The sequence below is a fragment of the Magnolia sinica genome, chromosome 14 (genome assembly GCF_029962835.1).
Source record: "Magnolia sinica isolate HGM2019 chromosome 14, MsV1, whole genome shotgun sequence".
Lineage (NCBI taxonomy): Eukaryota > Viridiplantae > Streptophyta > Magnoliopsida > Magnoliales > Magnoliaceae > Magnolia > Magnolia sinica.
The window spans coordinates 22,168,400-22,183,667 of record NC_080586.1 but is presented as its reverse complement, the minus strand read 5'-3'; positions in this window follow the sequence as shown (position 1 = coordinate 22,183,667).

Here is a 15,268-nt window from a genome sequence, read left to right as displayed (position 1 = left end):
CAGGGAAGAAAGAAAAGAATGAAAAGAAAAGGAGAAAAAAAAAGAGAAAGAGGCAGCGTGGGGCTGCTGTTCAGCTGGAAACGAGTCAACTCGGTTTCTGACTGAGTTGGCTGGGTCAAGTGGCCTAGTCCAGCTGGGATTCCAGCAAGGAAAAATAAGAGAAGAAAGAAAAAGAGAAGAAAGAGAGAAAAGAGAGAGAGAAAGAGAGAGAGAGAGAGAGAGAGAGAGAGAGAGAGAGAGAAACGGTGAGATAGAGGGACCCCGCCACCCATATGCCAGGTTCCGATTCAGGGATCCTATAAGGAGGATTTTCCAACGTACATTTATCTCATAAAAAACATAACCACAAGTTTACCCAAATCACAAAAGCAACATCATCATCATATATCCACTAATATAAACTTTGAATACAATGCTGAAAGGGAAAATACATATGTCAAAAAAATCAAGGCTCCAGAAGATCGTTGCATGCTTCAAGCTCAATACTGCTGCAACCTAACATCACCTGCACGCATCTATCTACATGAGCTTATAAAAAGCTTAGAGGGTGGTGTAAGTATGTGTACAAGGTAAGTGCCAAGTTTTCAAAACAATGTCGTAACTAAACAATATCGAAAATACTGGCATGAATCATATGATATCAGAGTAAGTAGAAATATTGGAAGTTCGTAAAAATATCATCAACCTCATCCAAGATATATGATAAAAATACATAGCAAGCCAATGTCATATACGGAGGAAATAATGTAAATTGGCTATGTAATGCGGAAACATAATGAACCAGATATCAGAATCGAGGATACAATACAATATGCAATTCGAAAGAGCTACTAAAACCATCAGCCTTATCTAGGTCATATAAATACAGAAATATAGCAACCCGAAATGACATATGCCATGGATGTAATGCGATATGCGGTGCGAACGGAATAACCATGCTGAAGTGTGAAGTCGGGATGAGAGTACGTAGTATCACAGGCTACGGGGTCCATCACAAGGGACTTCTATTCAAACTAGTCTCATACCTAATTTGGATAGTCAGACTCAATGTGGTAAACTCCTGATCTCAGGTTAGTCGCGTGCCCCAACCGAAATCCTGGCCATTGCGAAGGTACACGTAACAAATAGTTGCGCACCACCAACCCAAGTGGATAGTGAATGAATGAATGAATGAGTATGCAACTCATGTTCAATAAGTCCACACATATCAGTATAGTTCATCTCTGGGATTATCACTGGGATTTAGTACACTCCAAATGACACTACCCCTCTCTCAGCAGCACAGTCCAAGTGAGAGTAAGAAACTTCACTATCCGCCTGGCTAATAGTCTGCCAATACATATCCGGCACGTCAATAGCGGACCCATTCACGAACTGGTCAAACTCGGCTTAGCTATGCCCCTTACCCTCGTGCGGGTAAGGTCACACCCCCTCCCACCCGACCACGATACAGGTGGGAGACACGGCCTCTTGGTATTCGACTCGGGCACTCATGAATCCACTCGGTCTCGACGTTAGGGCGTCCTCTAGTACTAAGAGGGCTTAAGGATTTTCACCAAGGGCCATTTATGACACTGATGCTAGAACAAATTTTCGGTGTCCCGTCTGGCTATCCACGATATGCTCGTAGAGGCTACGACCCCGATGTCACTAAGGCGTATAGTAATCATAATGCAAGATGCATGAGTCATACAATCCAATCATGCATCAATCCTGCGCATGTCGTGCGCTCATGTGAGATAACCTCCGCCTATCAGGGAGTCTCATAACAACATGCTCAATGACATATACAATGATCAACCACATCTCATAACAAACATGCAGATGATGCGTATGAGCATGTATCATGATGCTATACTGTCACATACTCATAATCTGTATCAATGACCGTCATCGACAATCGACCTCGGCAATGTGGACATTTAACCAACATTGCCCCCAAGGAATGACCCTCATGGATCCTAACATATAATGGACCCGTGACCTCACACAAGGGCCTAATACACATCACGATGGGCCTCATATAGGTATCGACAATCGACCTCGGCCATCGAAATTGGCCTCGACAATCGGAATCGACCTATACAATCGTCCTCGACAAATCGGAGTCGATACTCGGCCTCGACAATCGGAATCAGCTTATACAATTGGACTGGAGAATCGGATCGACCTTGATACTTAGGATCTAATACATATCATAATTGGCCTTGCCCATAGACCACGAATACATCACAATGGCCTTAACTACGGGTCGCATGTACATCATATAGGTCTCGACAATCGGCCTTGGCAATTGAAATTGACACCCGAAATCGGCCTCGATACTCGGCCTCAACAATCGAAATCGGCCTCGACAAATTGAAATCGGCCTCGACAAATCAGAATCGGCTTATACAATTAACCTTGACAAATCAGAATCGGTATATACAATTAACCTTGACAAATCGAAATCGACCTCGACAAATCGGTCAAACAAGGCCTAAGGGAAGGTCACAATGTGGACATCTAACCATAATTGCTCATCAATGTAGACATGTAACCAACATTGCTCCCAATGAGTGGCCCACATAGGGCCAAACATATAGTGGGCCCATGGCCTCACACAATGGTTTCATAAATCAAGTGGGTCGCGTCACATGGGCTTAATGCACATCGCTATGGGCCACATCATATGGGATGGAAACACACAATGGTTTCATAAATCAAGTGGGTCGCGTCACATGGGCTTAATGCACATCGCTATGGGCCACATCATATGGGATGGAAACACATCTCAATGGGCCTCATCATGTAAGCAGGAATATATCACAATGGGCCTCACTAAATGGGTCAGAAATACACCTCAATGGGCCACGACGTATGAACCGAGTATACACCTCAATGGGCCACGACCCATGGGCCCTGGTACATCATAATGGGCCGCAACCCATGGGCCTCAAATACAACAAGTGGGCCACATCAATGGGCCTTACATACACCTCAGGTGGGCCTTGCTCTTGGGCCTCAAATACATAACATGTGGGCCCTACACATGAGTCTTATACGCATCAAATGGGTCACGTATCCAAGCCTTGAACACATCAAATGGGCCACACGTCATGGGCCCAATATATATCACAATGGGCCTTGCATTAATGGGCCACACTAATGGGCCTCGTACACATCAAGTGGGTTACACCAATTGGCCGCACAAATGCACAATAGGTAGGCCCTGCAAATGCAGCAGATGAGCCCCACTCGATGGTTAGTGTGGATATAGAATGCATACATCTAGTGGGTCACACGTCCCACGGACGGTGCGGATAAAACATACATCGAGGCTGGCCCTATATGACCTGGACGGTTAGGATGGAACATATGAGGTGTGGGCTCTGCTCATTGTTCCAAATACATTTCAATGGGCCTTATCCCATGGGCTCTGAATACATCTCAATGGGCCTTATCCCATGGGCTCTGAATACATCTCAATGGGCCTCAACCCATGGGTTCCAAACACGTCTCAATGGGCCTCAACCCATGGGCCCTGATATATATCATAATGGGGTGCCTGCCCTGGACGGCGTGGATAAAAAATACATCACGGTGCATCCCATCCAAATAGTTGGACAGTATGGATATAAAACATATATATATCATGTGGGACCCATGTGTACAACGGATGCATCAAGGTGGGCCTTACACAGATGGATTACATGGAATGAAATACATATGTCACACGGTTTCCACATCCCACGGCCAGAGAACGGGCAGTGTGAATAAATAAATGCATCATGCTGGCCCACACTGCATATGAACGGTATGCTTATACAACACATATAATAAGGAGGGCCCCACCATCTAGTAGCTGCTGGACGGTGTGAATATAGAATGCATGCATCAAGGTGGGTCCGCCTCCACACGTGTAACCCAGGTGGAGTGAGCCCCACGACCTGGATAAAATGGACGGGCAGATTGGATGACAAATACAACACGGCTGGCCCCCAGTAGTAGGATAGAGCACATATATCAGTGTGGGGTCTGTGGACTCCACAGAACTTGCTAACACCAATCAGCTATATAGCTGGTGCGTGATGGACCAGCCAATCCACTTCCAACCTGGGTGGGTCCCACGTGGGGCCCACCATCATAAGCAATAAAATATATATTATTATAATATTTATCATTATTATTATTATTATCATCATCATCATCATCATCATCATCATCATCGTCAGCGTCCAGCACCAACACCGACCATACACGGACGGTGTGGATAAGGAACACATACATCAAGGTGGGTCTGATCCACCACACGTTCCACGCGTGTGGGGTGGCCCCTGGTCCGAACATATGGACAGGGTGTATAAAACACATACATCATATGGGATTCCCACCATCCTGGTGTGGACGGTGAGGGTAGGACACATACATCATTGGGTCCGATGTGGGGCCCACCATAACGTCTGTTTTCCATCCAATCTGTTGATAGGGTCACACGTACCCGGAAGAAGAGGACAAACAAATTTCAAAATGATCCAAAACTTCTGTGATAGCGCAAAAGGGGTTTCAATGGCAGACGTTCAATCCACACTGTTTCCTGCCATGTGGGCCACTTGAGCTCCACCTACGGCTGAATTTTGGTAAGGGCCCACTGCCCTAAGGGGCCTATCAAATGCACGGTGCTGATGTTCACACACAGCACGATGGGGCCCACAGGTGGGATCTAAGTCCCACCATCTATCTGTTAATGTAGCAGGCCGCCTACGCGCCCTCTGCGGCATATATATATATATATATATATATATATATATATATATATATATATATATATATTAAAATGGTTTTCTGATAGTTTTTTGTGGGTGGGGTCCACATCAGTAAAATTTAACCCCACCATTGGTCTCTATGGCCCAAGACAGACCCATCAAGCCCAATATTCGGATGGCATGGATAAAACAATACATTATGGTAGCCTCACACCACCCGTCCAGATGGACGGTGTGGATTTACATCAAGGTGGGCTCCACCTGCCACATGTCCAAGCACGGACGGTGTGGATGTAAAATAAAAACATTAAGGTGGGTCCCATGTGGTGTGGCCCATCAGATATATATATTTATATATTTATTATTATTATTATTATTATTATTATTATTATTATTATTATTATTATTATTATTATTTATTTTATTTTTTGGAAGGGTGGTGTAGATTGTTTCCATGGTATGGCTGACTTAAGGGACGCTGGACGGTTTGTGTGCACCATTTCATCAAGGTGGGTCCCACGCAGATGTGGCCCACTTGATTAAGATCAATCTGATATTTGTGTTTTCCCATCACCTAGAAGGTAGGGCCCACATGGCATGGACGGTCATGGGGTCCATTTAATGGACGGTTGGACATCACATAATTCATTGAGTGGGCCATAAAATAAAGGAAGGAGAGAGAGAGAGAGAGAGAGAGAGAGAGAGAGAGAGAGAAGCACCCACAGTTAGATCTTCCCTTCTTTCGCCAATGCATGCTAGAACCCCAATGGACGGACTTCAATGGGTAAGATCGATCATGGAGGGTGGGATAGGATGGTAGAAAGGTGGGCCACACCAAGTTTTCTCATGGAGGGTTGAGACGTGGGTTGCTTTATTTTTTGGAGAATGAGAGAGATGAGAGAAAGGTGTAAGAGAGAGAGGGAGGTGATGTGAGTGATGGGGAGAGGGATAGTGATGGGTGAAGGGTGTGTACTTGTTGTAAGAAAGAGTTGACTTAGAGGAGAGGTGGTTGTACTTGACATTAATGTGTGATGTGTTTTCTTTGCCAAACACAAACGCCTCCCTGTAAGAATCCTCTTCTTCTACAAACAGCAAGAGTTGGATGCTATTTGATGAGACATTATGCCATTTGGTTTGGTTTTGGCATGGAACAAATGGCAGAGAAGCAAATCGTATGACCTGAATGAGCCATGGACATATAAGCTGGCGGAAGATTGGCAACTTGAGGATCACAACCAACCATCGAAAGTCGAAATGGGTCCTCAGTTTCGTACTCAAGGAAATAGAGGTGGCAACATGCTCATTTAGTGAGAGGAACTTGCTCGGGAGAGGAGGAGAATCAACTCACTTGACTCTAACCGAGTCGACTCGCCATCGAGTCAACTTACATGGGTTGGTTTTCTCTCCCAACATAAATTGCTTGATTCACTATTATCATTGGTATTATTATAACTATTGCGGTTATTAAATGCGATTAGCTACTAGAAGGTTATTTGTGCTGGTACTAGTTACTATAAAACTACAACGGTTGGATGTTAGATATTAGTATTTATTCCTAAATATTACCATTGATAATGGATCACACTATCTATTACCATTTTTACCAATATTCTATGAGGATTGATAACATTAGATATGGCTAGCCATCGGTAAATTATTTGTGCCCAACCTAGATAGCATAAACAAATTTTAGTTATTGCATAGTAGAATTTCATTTAACTCACTTAAGCATCATTCTTAATGGTAGATCATAGTATCTATTATCGTGACTAAATCCATTATGGATAGCTATTATTATTGTTATTATCATTAGAAAATATTTATCGTTTTCCTTATGAGATTAGTATAATCCTTGTTAATATGATTATAAGTGTAAATCTTTATTATATTATTGTTAGCAAAGAAATCTTATTATTATTACTTACATTATTAGTCATTATAAGAATAATGGATAATATCGGTATATTTAAATATGAACTTGTGCACCATCATCATTAATACGGATGGATTAATACTCCTATCATGAATAGTAAACGGTACGGACTAGGGCACGAGTCTTACAATAATAATCTTGGATTCAAATCCAAAGATTTAAGCATTTAACTAAGCCCTAGGATGAAACCCTAAAACCTAGGTAATCCAAACCCTAGGTTAAGACCCTAACCCCAAATAGTGTGCAAGCTTGGATATAATTGTATGACTTTATGATTGATGATAGGAATTGATTCCAAGGGAACATGCATTTCATAGCAATGGTGCAGGCAATTTAAACATAAGGTGATAATTTCTTCTTCTTGAGCTTTCCATTTTTCCATTAACTTAAGTATAGTTTTATTTTAATTTAAATTGATAATTGATATCTCCATATTGTAATCACATGTGTAATTGTTGAAATCAAATTGGTAGGTTTTATGCTTAATATTTGTCCTGCATATTATCTCATGCTTGTGGATTATTTGTGAATTGCTTATGGAACTTAAACTGGTACATTAGTGGGAAAGCCCCACCTATAAATGTACACCCATACTTGGGATGTAACCCGACTGGTTGTATTTATAATGGACCTTCGACTTAGTGGCTATTAAGTGGTGGATTAAATTGATTAATGATGTGGGCTTACTATCCAGGGTTGTTATGTCCAATGGTTTTAAGGATGGTCTTTTATCGCATACTTTCGATATTGGCCCTACGTGACTTAGTTTTACTAATCGCTCTGTGTGGCTTAGTTTTGATATTTACCTTATGTGGTTTTTTTTGGTACTTTCCCTAGATGGGTTTGACGTTTTATTCTATACAACCCTGTGGTGATAAGCCTTATATACTTTAATATGATTGGCCATTAGTTGACGGGTTTCCTTTAAACATGCTAAGATGGTAGTCTCATGAGCCGGTGATGGTGGTATGGGACCTATGCCCGAGTTATCGGCCTAAGCCGGTGACAAGCCCTCGTAGTAACCTTTGAGCTTATTTAAATTGGCTGGTTGTAATTGGACTAATAACGGGCTGGATAATCACAAATACACGGCACAGACCAGCATCTATTGCTATCGTACGTGATGTACGTATTTGTCTGACGGATGTTTTTCCCAGGTCGATGATTGCATGGGTGATGAGCCCATTGTCCGTACAGATGAGCATCCTTGGGGTGATGATTGCATTCACATATCCATGCATCTAATAAGACCTGCATCATGTATTGTTTTGTATATTTTGCTTTATAACTATGCTTACCTAATGCAGTGGTGTGTAGTCTTGAGAGGAATTCACACTGAGTTGGCCACTTATCTATAAAAAGTATAGCTGTACAAGTAGCACAGGTAGCCCAAACGACATTCATGTTCATGTTGATGAGGAGCAGGCTATGGTTGATAAGGGTTGCTATAGAATTTCACAGCTCAAGATTGTTGTAAATTTACTTTGTTTCACATCTAATATGATTTCATTTCGTAAATGTAAGAATAGGGACATTTGTTTGTATAAGTCATGATGAGCAGTTTCTTGTATATTCTGAATAAAATTGTAAATCTCCCTTTATGTTAATTTGTCCATCTACACTTATCTGCTAATTCTAGTAAAGAAAAAATATATATATACTCGAATTTGACCATCATTTAAGGTTAATACTCGGGTTTTTGGGAAATGAGTCATATATTCGGGTCCTGAAAACATGGGGTGTTACAGGATATAAACAATCCCATAATATAAAACATAGTGGATGCCTGGCAAGGCAATACCTCGGTAGTTGTTACTGACCGAGAAAACCCTTATTTTAAAGAATCTCCTCCCCCAGATCCTGAATGTTTACCTTTAAAGGCGGAGGAGCTGAAAATTGAACCGAAGACTGAAACTTTGGAGTGTGTTGAGACTACCCCACCTACCAAGAATTTTTCTGAATTTCATCTACTTGTAGTTTCTGATTCACTATGGTGTACTAACATTGAAACTTTTTCTATCACAGGTAAATCATATATACTTTGGATACCTTAAGCGATTCAGTGATAATTTTTTGCTGAGGTACATAAGTTTCTTTGGAAATTCATGCTCCAGGGTATCCGAGCCTATTACAAAAAGGGCTTTTGGATGATCTTGTTGAGAAACCTTCTGAGAAATTTATTAAGATATTGGCCGGAGGAGGAACCCTGCGGCATGATTGAGTAGTTTTTCCCTTAATCTCCTAGTCTGATGGAGGTATAGTTAGGTTTCTTGCTTTCATGTTATGTTTTAGATAGTCGGCTTTATGCTGTTTAGGATAGTTTGTTTTTGGTTGTTAACTCTCGTGCTAACCTACCTTCACGCTAAGATCCTTTGGAAAAAGCCTCAACTTTTTTTTCATCAGGTACTATCTTTCCATTACTACTCTTTCAATTACGTTATCTCTTTTGCAAATCATGCTTATTTCTTTTACATTGAGGACAATGTAGATTTTAGGTTGGGGGTGGGAGATTAGGTAAACTAATCATTATTTTCTCAGTTTTGAGCAATTTGGAGCAAAATTTGTAAAATTTTTATATTTAAGACTATTTTGAGTATGAAGATAAGATAGAAATCAAATTTTGAATTGTTGGAGTTGGAGCAACTAAGTAACCTATCACTTATGGTTCTTACATTCAATTGATTAAGAGTAAGTTTGAATATTATGTTATTCAAATTGTTTTCTATGAATAGTATTAGATTTTCTGATTGTTAGTATGATGATCATTGAAAGATATTAGGAATCGAGTTTGGAGAATTTTATCCACCTTAAAAGAAGAAAAAGAACTAGTTAAAAAATAAGAGATCGACAAAAAGGTCATAAAGAATGAAAAAATGACAACATCTTTGAGGGGAATGAAAAATGTCTTTGAAAAGGATGTAATGTCTAAAGAAAAGGAATGAATACAAATGACCGTCGATATAAAATCAAAAACTGGATAAAGAAGGAAAAAGGGGATAAGTTCTTAATTAGTACTTGTGTTTTCAACCAATCTGGAAGTGATAAGCATGACTAACATTATGAAATGATAGTATTTTCACTGAGCACTTGGAAAACTTGATATGCGAGCTATATATGCTTTGACCTAATGGATAAAGGACTTATTTGATTGGTTGCTTATGTGATTCAACTCTAGGTTTTCAAATCTTAATTTCACATCTTGAGTCTACTCATTTGTACTTGATTACACAAAAGATCGTTTTCTGAAAAAGGTTTGAACATTGCGCATTAAAGTTCATTTTTCGCATACTTTGCTCGGGACTAGTAAAATGCTGGTTGGGGATTATGTTGAGGGTCAAATATTTCTATTACTTGGTTTTATGAACATGATAATGCTTAATGTTCTATTTTAATCATGTTTGTGTTGCAAGGTGAATTCAAGAGCTGGGATTCAAAAAGATGTTAAAAGCATGGATTTAACACTCAAGAATCACCAAAGTCAAGATTGGATCTGATGAAATCAAGAATGAAGAATGCACACATTGAAGATCTAATAAAATCAAGTTAAGAATGAAGAAAATTGGAGTTTTGAAGTGAATTTGCGTGATCCTTGACTAGTCCTGGCTTCGGCTCGACTAGTCCTGTGTACGCTCGACTAGTCCTGGACTCTGCTCGACCAGTCCTAACTCAACCAGTCGAGCTACTTTGACTTGAACTCCAACAACTAAAATCACTAAAATCAGGTCATCCTCGACCAGTCTTGGGTTCACAGCCAGCACACAAAGTGTAGAAATTTGAAGTGGTTTCCGAGAATTTCCAACTCGACGTAGAAGTCTAAGGCCTAAAACTATAAATAGGGGTCCCTAGGACACCCCTGGGCATCATTGAAGGTTAGTGGAGTGGAGCAAAAGCATGGAGAAGTCGTCGCCAAGAGTTTTATTTCCCTTTCCTCAGTAGTTTTTATGCTTTTCTTAAGAGATTCTACTTCAATCATGTCTATGGTTTGCTAAACCTCTTAGCTAGGGCTAAGAGGTGAAGCATGTAGCATGATGGGATATTTTTATTGCTTTGATTTATGTTTCTATTGAACTCTCTTTGATTTTAATTTGATTATAAGGAATACTTTTAGTTTTTAATGGTTTGTTGCGACTTAAATTACAATAGATCTGCGATAGCTTTGAGTATGTTCTTTTCATGTATTGAGATTATGAAATTAGGAAATCCTATTATTCACCATCGTCCCTTGGACATGGTTAGATGATGGGATCATCCATAACTTTCACAATTCTCCCAGATTGGTTACGGGATTGGTAAATCCCGTTGTTTGCCTTCACTCATAGGTATGATTTTGTGATGGAATCACTTCTAGTTCTCACACCTCTCATCCGTTGAGAACTAGGTCAAAGGAAGTTTAGATTTGATTTTACTGGGATATCTTCCAATTGGATAGGATGGGACTCCGATTCCAATCGTGTGACTTGAATCAAGCATAGATCTCCCTGATCTTTACAAGTGGATCCTTGGAAACCCTAGTTTCCTACATTTGAATTTATTAAGTTTTTTCATTAAATCTCTCACAATTACTCTCAAATATTTCAGATTTAGGTTTTCATCTTTTTCTAATTCTTCTTCTAGTTGCTTTCAAAAAACACACGAGATTAGTCCCTGTGGATTCGACCTTGGTCTCACCGAGATTATTACTACATCGCGACCCTACACTTGGGGTTGTGAATAGGTGTCCACCTCTACTCTAGATGTCACTACTCCCCTGCTCCCCTTGCTGCAAGTGTAGAAACTGCTGATCACCTATTCTCCCTCGATTGCACGACTTCCAAGTTGTGGGAGCACTTTGGGTCCATTTTCAGCATCCGCCACTCCCCCTATCCCTCCATTACTACTAGAGCCTTCTAATGGTGGGCGAACACTCCTTCTTCCAAGTCTATCCTGATGCTGAAAGGTCTAATTCCAGTGCTCATCCTCTGGGAGATCTGGGTGGCAAGAAATAGAGCAAGATTCGACGACCAGGAAATGAAGGTTTCAGAAGTCATCACAATGGTACGTGGCTGGATCTACCTAGTGGGTACCCCCCTTCAGAGGCCCAAATCCTTCAACCTTCCTGCACAACTCTCCTTTAGCATTCTTGGCATCAGCCCTCCTCTTAAGCATCCCGTTCCTGTAATTGTGAAGTGGAAGAGGCCTAGACCAGGATGGATTAAGTTGGATGTTGACGGCTCTGTGAGGGGTAATCCAGGCCAGTGGATTGGTGGAGGCGTGGGTAGAGACCACTAGGGGAAATTCCTTTTCGCCTTTTCAACCGAGTATGGCGTTGGTTCCAACTTCAGGGTGGAAATGAGGGTAGTGTTGGACAGGATTGCGCAGGTAACCCAGCGGGGATTTTCTAAATTGGAGGTGGCTAGCAATTCCAGTTCGGTCGTGTTCGCCTTATTGGGTCTCTCTTTAGACCCATGGCCCATGTGGTACTGGAGAAGGAGGATCGAGGATTTGAGAAGCAATCTAGAGGTGTCGATAGCCCTTGTCTTGAGGGAGGCCAACGTGGTGGCGGATGGGCTGGCTAGACTGGCCAGCCTCGACCAATCTAATTCCATCTTTTACGATATTGGGTCCCTTCCTGCCACCATTAGATGCCATATCTTCCTCGACAAGGTGGCCCTACGCTACATTCGAGAAACCTAGTTATTTTTTCCTTTGTCCTTTCGGTACATGATAGGGGGGCCAACCCCTTTGTCCGTTGGCCCTCCTGAAATCTCCATTTGTATAGCTTTAGGCTGATCCTTTTGGAAAAAAAAAAGAAAAAAAAGAAATTTGTTTTATTACAATTAAACTCTCGTAGCCCCTCAATCGAACTAGATTATCTTGGGAGCAGTTATGGGTCATCTTACATCATTTTATGGTTCAAACTTATCCAAAGAGCTTGCCATATGCTCTTTCCCACACCGTTGCCAATTTTAAATGTGGGCTCCACTTGTGGCTAAAATGGCCTTGGTAGGTGATTGCTCCATTAAATCTTTAGAGGGCCTGCCCCACTCATAGACGAGTTTGTTTCATCACAAATGGACTCTTGTAGCCACTTGAGTGCGCTCGATTATCACAGGGCCCACTATGGGCAATCTTCATGCGGGCTTGCGGTTCAAATTTGATTTGACTAGCTTCACAATGTGCCCCTCCTTCATGCCACTATCAACTTTGCATGGGCTCCATTTTTTTTAATTATTGAACCTTAGGTGTGATTTGAAACGACTTGTGACCCACCCTTAATGCTTTAGCAGCGTGATTTGTAGACCCCTCATTCCTTACTGGGCGCCACACTGATCTTGATCTTCTTTGGATAATGTGCTTGTTTTGCAGTGCCCACCCATGATTTGGGTTGCTTGCTTTCCTCATCTGACCAATTCTTAATGTTGTGCTTGCAAGATGTTGCACTGCTGTAAGGATACATCCAATGCCTCTTCGAGCCATTCCAGCCTGTTATGTCATTCTTGGGATGCCCAAGACTCTTTATCATGAGTGCCTTCCCAATAGTTTCAATCTTGACATTATTACTTGTAACACATGCCCATCAGTTGCACCATGCCTCCAACGAGACCATCCCCAGTTGCACTTCAAGGGTCTTTGGCTCAATTTCAGTGATTAGATTAAGCCATTCCATGTTGGGTTATGGGCGGTGCTAGATAGTGAAAGTCTGTGCGGAAGAGTGAGCCCTTAAGATTTGATGGTCTCCACAATATAGAACCTCCACAAAGCCGAACATGAACGGTTCAAATCTAGCGGTCCGCCTAACCACTACTAGAGCAGATGGAACTAATCACCCCTCTGATTCTACGGTATAGATGGATTACGATCTATGGCTTAGATCGTTCCAAGGACAAGTTAAACGGACAAATTTCAATATACTACTTTTCCCTTTTTACTCTCGTTATTCCTTTGTATATTTTCACAACAGCCTCATCCTATTTATAAGAAAGGATGGGGATTTTGGATGAGACCAGAAATTATCCGGTCTTATCCCTATCTCCTCATTTAAATCCTCATACAAACTTGAATTTGAAATCTATCTTCTAACTGAAGAGGCCTAACCTCAGGACCCATCCACTAATTGCCCACCAGTGGGCCCCACTGGTAGATCGTCCTTTGGTCGTCTGCTTCACATTCGCATATCCTATGGGAGCATTGGACTCCTGACTGTATTACCAAAGAGGTGGTGTTTTAAGATGAACACCTTTCAATTACCCCAATTACTATTTGCCAAGCGAGGGATCACCCTTCTTAATGTGTTGGTGAAGTCGTGAAGATGGGCCTCCCTATGATGAGTTACACATTATATGTCGAAAATGAGTTTGTCCCACTCGTTTCGAAGGTGGTGGGTATTACGCTCAGGCTATGGTGGTGTTAGGGCACTTCAATACCTTTTCGTACACTTAGGAAAGGAAGGAAGAATGGACAAAGGAAGTTCGCACCCCTTGAGTAGGGGAAGTCGCTCCCTAAGGAATTGTGTTTATGCCCTCTATGTAGGTAGAGGTGCAATTATCCTTCATTCTACCAAGGAGATGGGCTTGCACCCCTCAAACTCAGGCCAACACGCTCCTTAAGGAGATGGGCTTGCACCCCTCAAACTCAGGCCAACACGCTCTTTAAGGAGATGGTCATGGATGAGGCTCGCACCTTTATAAAAAGAGGCTCCTAAGATACCCCACACCCTATTTTGAATGTGGATACGTGCCACCTTACGTGTTGCCATGTGGATAGGTGGGGTCTAAAGGCCTATAGATACCCCAGACACCATCATTTGGTGAGGCTCTCTTAATCCATCCTCTTCTCTCTTTCCCACACCTTCCTCTCTCACCTTTGAAGGACTTCACTATCTCTGCCAGGTGAGACCAAGACTAGAGATAGGGCACTAGCCCCTTGCTCATGGCCTCTAAGGTAGTTACACTAAAATTGTCCTTAAGACTCTGACCCACGCATTCATGTGGCTAGTTGTTGCTAAGGCTCATGCCTTCTTGTGGTCAATGGTCTTATTGCCCATGCCCTCACATGGTAAGGCACTCATGTTTACCTTGGAATTCCTGCACGCTCATGTGGGATTTTGTACTTGAGGCTTGCGCCTTTAAAGGTCCATGCCCTCTCAACAGTCTGCATGCTCTCCTAGAGGCTTGCCCTTGTACACTCTTATGAACTATTCATGTACTTTAACTATTTCAATTCTCATTAAGTGGTGACTCTAGTCTAGTTAATTATTGATGTATCCCTCAAAGTGGTTAAATGTTATTCCCCTTGTAGTTTATTCATTGAAATCACATAGCATGCCTTTGTTAATGTATCTACGCTTTGCCTTAGAATCAAGGCTATTTCCTCGGAATGTAGTTAAGGGTCCATATATTACAACCTAGGATGAAATAAGAATCCAGAATTTAATAAATCTCTTTAATCATATCTGCTCTTCATGCATACCTTTGGCAATGTCTATGAATGAAATCTCTCATCAAAACCAAAATGGATGTGAAACAAGCACCATCGAAATAGGCGACTCACAGGGACATTCCTCTCCATAGACATTCTTTTGAGGATGCCAATATACTGGGAGCACATATGG